Consider the following 5,900-nt stretch of genomic DNA (forward strand, 5'->3'; position numbering starts at 1 on the left):
TTCATATGGATATAAATCCATCAGTCATTTATGGCTGTATTTTTGTTATTAATAAGACTCAGTTTGCAGTATCCCTACGTGAGGTGCAGCATCAGTTCACATTTGTATCACTTTTCAATTTGAACTCAAGGACTTTTTCACCAGTTTTTTTTTTTTTTTTTGAGTATTTTGGCTCTAACATCATTTTAGCATCTCTACTTTCCAGATATGGATATTAAAACGTGTCTTGAGAGACAGCTCTCAGATTTGTTATCATGTTTAAGATGGAAATTAGAAAGTACGTGGATTATCTTTTTTATTTATTTATTTTTTCTTAACCTTCCAGTCTTCAAAGTATTTTACAACGTGTATGTTAAAGCACAGCAGACAGTAGAGGGCAGCAGAAGTAAAGGTAAAGCTTGACTCATTCTCAGACTGACAGATCCAGATCAGGTCACTGGACCACCGTCACAGGCATTTCTCATTCTCATGCTGACATTTTCTGACAGAAACACTGTCGTGTCTTCTCCCTATGGCCAAACTGCAATTCTCACTGTTTCTAAAACTGATAAGAGTTGGACAGAGTTTAATCAGAGATATCAGGTATATGATTGAATCTTCTGACTGTTTGGTGATTTGTCTTCACACTAGTTTGCATTGCTTCACAGCTGGTCAGAGTATTTTGCCTGAATCTCCCACGCAGAAAGCAGCAGCTTAGCTTGTGTGACAGATGCAAGATGCCTGAATGAGTTATTTCATCTCATCTTGATGGGTGACAGAGTGACACCCTTTGGTGTGGCACAGGAATCTGCCATTTTGCAAAATGCTGCGACAGCTCCCTCTCTCAATTGTTGGCTTCTCCTGTCGCCTCTGTGGCATAATAGACCTGTCATCAGCATCGTCCTTCACCATCTCCCTCCCGCTTTTGTCTAGACGGCAGTTTATATTAAAAAAGAAAATTCCTCATCTTTTCTTTTCTTTTTTCCTCCTGAGCTCAGATAAGGAATGTCAAATGTGGCCATTTCAATACTGCCACACCAGATTGGATTGAGATAAACGTTTGACCTCTTTGAGCATCTCAGTTTTCTACACAGGTAGATTGATGTGCTGTCTGTGCTCTCAGTTACTTGAAAAATCTCCATCTAAATGAGCAATTGTTACCATCACTGGATTTGAAAGTTATATTTATTTCACTTGGCTGGAACCATTTTAGAAATAGTTTTTTTCCCTGACTCATCTTGCTATAATGTTAAATATGAATTATCTCACATGTAATTATTCTTGATTATTCGTATTACCTTGCTCTTTTTTCCTTTAAGAGTGACGCCACTAACAAGTGAAGCTTATACATAGATTATCTTTCTTTTAGTTGGGCTCATATACTGTATTAGACAGCAGTTTCATACTTTTTTGTGAAAATCACAGAACAGCATCTGTGCTTACTCACAAAACAGATAAAGTTCATTAATAAATTAAGGCTGATTGTGTATAGTCCAAACAGTCCAAATCAAAGGAAAACCCCACAAACACATTTTTATTTCTCTCAGTAAACTTTGATATTGCAATATTTTATTGAGAACACATTCATATCTTGGTACGAATTGGAAATAAAATCAGTTCAATCAGGCATTTAAGGAAAAAAACACAAATGGTGTTGTTTTTTTTTCCATTCTAGGAGTTGTAGATTCTGTCTGAGAAAAGATGGGATTATCATAACTGTGTAAATAGGATGGTAGGAAGGCTTTAAACTTGATGTCTGGCCATTCAAAAGTTATGTTAAAGCAAAAACAACCCATTTTAATTAGGTAGTAGTTAATATATTGGCTGTAATGACATCTGCTCTGTTTCTTCTTCCGTCCTGAGTCATCGTCAGCTTCCTCCTTCCCGGGAGAAGTGTCTGCTTCTATATTGGACATACAGTTTGTAAAGAAGCAGAGCTTCCCTTAGGCTCTATCGTCAGTGTAACTTCCCCCTGAAGCAGATACCGTTACTCATCCATCATCATGTCACACTCACTTGAAAGGTTTGTGTTTGTAACAAAGAGCAGCTGGCTACATGAAGAAGTGGACAGAAAGTTGTCTTGATCGTTTACCTGATCAATAATTAACAATCAGTGACTGTTTTGGTTTAAAGGACATTTTCCTGATTTTTTTTTTTTTTCAAACAAAACTTCTGGTTGTTGTTGAACAGTTTTCTCAGAAATATGTTGTTCAGTGTCACATAAGAGAGATAAACATGAAATTCTTAAATACAGTATAAGTAATCTGAGCACTTCTTCTATTGTGACATTTTTATAGAGCACTGATCATTGTTTAGTCTCTTAAAGATGCAGAAAATGAACTTCTAATGACACTAATTAAGTTTTCAAGCAGATTTCGATTTGAACTTCACTCATTTTGTACATAAAATAAACTAAGGATATGATATCATGATACATAACCTTTGCAAACATCCAAAACACAGTGGAAAGAAGTAAAAACTTATTGAATCCCACCTTCCTTTCATCATTTTTTTTTTCTTTTCTTTGTTTGCAGTCATGTTTAAACTACCCTCAGTACAGCATGTAACGTCAATATGTAACTAAATATCATGAAAAGTATAATTGTCTGCTTGGTATCTGGTTAATAGTTTTTGTTTTTAATTTGATGAATCAGATCAATATAGGTCAGTAGAAGAGCAGCTGTGTAGCTGTGAAAGCCATCAGTCAATTAGAAACTATGAATAAATTAGAACTAGTGTACATGATGCATGCAATGCCATTGTTTTGTTTTTATTTAAGTTTTTTTTTTTTTTAGTGTTCAAGCTTGTGTGTGTACATTTACATGCAATTTGAATCAGTCAGACAAAACACACGCAAAGAATTGTATTAGATCAGATAATGTAATTTCACTTACTCTTTGTGGCTACCAAATGTATTTTATTTATTTATTTATTTATTTATTTGTTTCTTTCGTTTAAAACAAGAACACAAAAACAAAAAAAATGATAAGAATACAACAATGTCAGTTTGAACACAAAACAAACGAAAGAAAAGGAGCAGAAAGAAGAACAATCTTGTATCATGTATGTCAAAAACCTCTTTAGTCAAGATATTTATCGAGGAGATACAGGTGTACAATAAAACACACAACTTTCAGCAAACATGAGAGCAGCTCACGGATCAGACTGATCTGAGGCAAATGGAGCTCAAGCTTTTGCTTTGCATTCTAAAAATCCAGGGTGACAACTGAAGCAGAAGAACAGCAGAGACAGACTTTCCTGGATCAGTTCTGCTTGGTGTCTCTTCCCGCATCAAACCAGCCACTGGAACGCTTTAAATACGAGCACAACCCTCACAGCAGCAGAGATTGGATTTGAGATAGCAATTTTCCAGCAATGTTGTATCGGTACCTGTCCGTTATTACGTTCCTCAGAGTGGGAAGGTTAAACACCATTATCATATAGAAAGCAGTGATGAGGGGAATTTTCAACAGTTATGCACATTGGAGCGGTTCAATATTTTCTTGAGTGTATTCATATAAAGCTGAATGTGGAGGCAGCACATGTTGATGTTTTCATCCTCACAATTCAGAAATCAAGACCGAGGAAATGTGTGAGGGCGAGAGTCTAATGCAGCTTTTTAACATCATATGAAATGCAAAGTTCTTATGAAGCTGGATATCGTGACATTTTGATTTTAGAACCTTGTTGCAAGTATATGATTGCAAGCAAATGTTATTTTTATCATTTAATTTGGAGAATTTTTCATCATTTGCTGTTAAATGATTACTACTGGTGTCCTGCAGTCTATTAAACCTGAACGTAGTGATATTTTAATCCACTCTGGGGCAGCAGAATACACAGTGGCTTCAAAGCCCCAAGTTAATGAGAAGCGATAGTGACAGTAATAAGTTCGTAGCAATTAATCAGTGGATGTTTTAATGACTTTGTGAAGTCTTTTAGTGTCATTCAGCTCATTGTTGGGGCTTTATGGCCCCCACATGCATGGTTTATGTTTATTGTCACTCAGAGCACACTATGTTCTGCGAAGTCTGTTCAGCATCGAATAGTGTTTGGTTCAAATTAAAAAGATGAACTGCGGCCTGTTTTGGCTGCACCAGGTGTCCAAAATCTGTGGCTGCTTGTTTTATTGTGACAGAAATTAGAGCACAGGCGAATCTGACATGGAGAGCCATTTCCATTTTCCCAAGATATGGCAACTTGACAAATGTCAAGTATTGCTCTTTTTAGGCTCCACTTCTGTTCTTCACTAACTTGTGGACGCAAAAAGAAAATGTTGCTCTTCCGAAGCTGAATGCTGCCCCAGCTGTGTTTGTTGTTCGGTTCTGAGTAGACTGTATTTTCTCATCAGAGCTTTTTTTTTTCTTTTCAGCAGATTTAAGTGTTACCAGTCTAACGGGGTGAGGGAACGCTCTTGGCTTCGACCTCTCCCGTGGTTACAGGGCACAGAAATTCACACAGCCCAAGGCTGGTGGTTCAATTCCCCTTCTCGCTCCCATCGAGCATCACATTTGAATCCCAATTAGCACAACCAAATGCTGAAAGTCTTGTATGGCGGCTATTGTCAGTGGTCTGAGAATGATTGTCAAAAGATTATATGACTAAAACTACAATATACTTCATCTTATTTTTCACACACTATCAAAAATCCCAATAGCACGTATGCCCATTTCTGGATCAATTATCACATTAAAATGTACTAATCCTATGTTTTCAAACCAGTGCGTTTTTATTTACTCATCAAAATGACAGTGTTTTACATTCCAACATTATAAGTGACTTAATTTGTTATTAGTGATACTAACAGAGCTGTACAACTGATTCACTCAAACTCCTCTTGAAGATGACGGCTGACAGCAAATGATCACGTTGGGAGTAGAGATAGAGGCTCACAAGGAATACTGTTTGTCTTAGAGTCTTTCAACAGCTGTAACTGGACAGAGAAAACCTTAAAATACTTCTTGTCACCGTATGCGAGACTTTTGTACTAAGTATTGTGATAGCAGCTATGGTTTTACTTGGCATTGGGTCACAATACACAGGTTTGATACCTGAGTTGTGCCGTTTGCTGTACTGTGGGCATCTCTTTGAACGCACAGCATCCAAAAACATGAAACATGAAGAGGATTTGAGCAATTGTGGGGACGTGGCTCATCGAACAGATAGTTGATTGTAATATAAAGTATCCTACAGGTACTTCAGAAGAATCTTTCACTGACCAATTAGGCAGAAATAGCAACACAGAACGATGGAACAGTATCATCAGCGTAAAAGCATACCTCTCTCTCTCTCTCTCTCTCTCTCTCTCTCTCTCTCTCTCTCTCTCTCTCTCTCTCTCTCTGTGTGTGTGTGTGTGTGTGTGTGTGTGTGTGTGTGTGTGTAAATTGTCAGGTTGGAAGTGCAGTGGGGTTGTTGTCAGAGACCCTGAACGCTCTCCTCTCTCTCCTCCCCATCTTTTTATCTGTGGATTTCTCCTCCCCTTCATCTCTCTCTCTCTCTTTCTCTCTCTCTCTCTCTCTCTCTCTCTCTCTCTCTCTCTCTCTCTCTCTCTCTCTCTGTCTCTTTCTCCCCACCCTGCTCTCATTCCATCAGGTTCTCACCACACACACACACACACACAAACCACAACCTCGGAGCGGCTCGTCTCCTCCAGCAGAGCCAGAGGACCAGAGAGAGGAGAGGAGAAGTGACGGGCGAGCAGCATCAGTATCCCTCACCGGGGGAGAGAGGGAGAGAGCGGAGGAGAGAATCAAGGGAGGTGGGGAGGTTAAAAGAGAGAGAGAGAGAGAGAGAGAGAGAGAGAGCGAGCACAGGGCACAGGGAGGACCAGAAGTTTTTAGTTGGAAGGACTTGGTGGGTGTCAGCGGGGGGACCGGGAGCTTCATTCTCCCTCTTTTCTTCTTGGCTGTGTGAGCTCCATC

Source organism: Salarias fasciatus, chromosome 6 (assembly GCF_902148845.1).
Source record: "Salarias fasciatus chromosome 6, fSalaFa1.1, whole genome shotgun sequence".
Lineage (NCBI taxonomy): Eukaryota > Metazoa > Chordata > Actinopteri > Blenniiformes > Blenniidae > Salarias > Salarias fasciatus.